Here is a 1,217-nt window from a genome sequence, read left to right on the forward strand (position 1 = left end):
AAGAGACGCGATGGTCATGGTCATTTAAGCTGCTTTATAATGAACTTAGTTACACTATTATGCCAACCACAGCATGTTAAATAGTGCTAATAATTACTACGTATGATATGGACATCATACTAATGGTATAAACAGTTTAAATAGATTAAAGCATTTAAACTGAAATCATAATAAAAAACATGTTTTTTTAAAAGGTATCTTAATTCTTTTCTTTTGCTTAAACTTCTAGAAAGAGACTGTATCAGAGCCTAAACATTTCTAAGCGTGTCTTATGAAGGATTATTACTCAGTATAAACAGCATTATTATCACTGTATTCGTGTATAACCTTGTTTAAAAAGCCCATAACTTGCTTCAGCTTGATGCAGTAGAGAGATGCCCCAGGCAAGGAGCAACATGAAATGTCATTGAGGCAGATGTTTGAATACACATTGAACAAAGGCATAAATTAAACTGCATACTGACGTGTAAATTAAAGCTAGGTGTGAAAAATTTGGAAGTTGAATTGAAAGGCTGTAACTCTTGATTTCCATATTTTTCTTCAGTGGAGCTATGTAATCTGATATATGCTCTAGAGAAGCCACTTTCTTCATTGCTTTCCAGATTTCATGTTCTCCAATCACGTGTGCTCTCATGCCATTCTGTCCACCACCTACCAATAGTCCATGCTTTACCTCTGTTTCATTATCTTACCAGATAACTTGTTAAAATATCACAACAGATTTATTTGTCCTTCTCAGGAACTTATACTTTTACTCAATTATTATCATCTACATCCCTCTTTAATCTCATCTAAACATTAACAAACCTATATTATCATACAGCTGCCTTGTCTAAAGCAAATTGTGGGCTTCTAGAAGGCAGACTGCCTGTTAATTTTACCTAAAACCAACTTTGTATATATAAATTAATAAATAAATATGCTCTCTAATTTTGTTATGCCACTTAAAATCTTTCTTAACTCTATTATTTGAATGGTTTCTATTTCTTTTTGTTTTATTTTTATAAATTTTAGAGAGTTTTTTAAAAAATATTACACATAACTTTGGAAATCTAAATATGAAAATGACAGTTTAGCAACTGGATAACTAGAAATTTTACATTTGGCATTCAGCTTAGGTTTCATGTTATTCTTAACTATTAATGGAAATATTTCAGTTGTTAACCAGCACTTACTTGAAAGTTTACAACGTTCAGTTTACCATGACAGTTACTTTG

The sequence above is a fragment of the Mandrillus leucophaeus genome, unplaced genomic scaffold (genome assembly GCF_000951045.1).
Source record: "Mandrillus leucophaeus isolate KB7577 unplaced genomic scaffold, Mleu.le_1.0 Scaffold304, whole genome shotgun sequence".
Taxonomy (NCBI): domain Eukaryota; kingdom Metazoa; phylum Chordata; class Mammalia; order Primates; family Cercopithecidae; genus Mandrillus; species Mandrillus leucophaeus.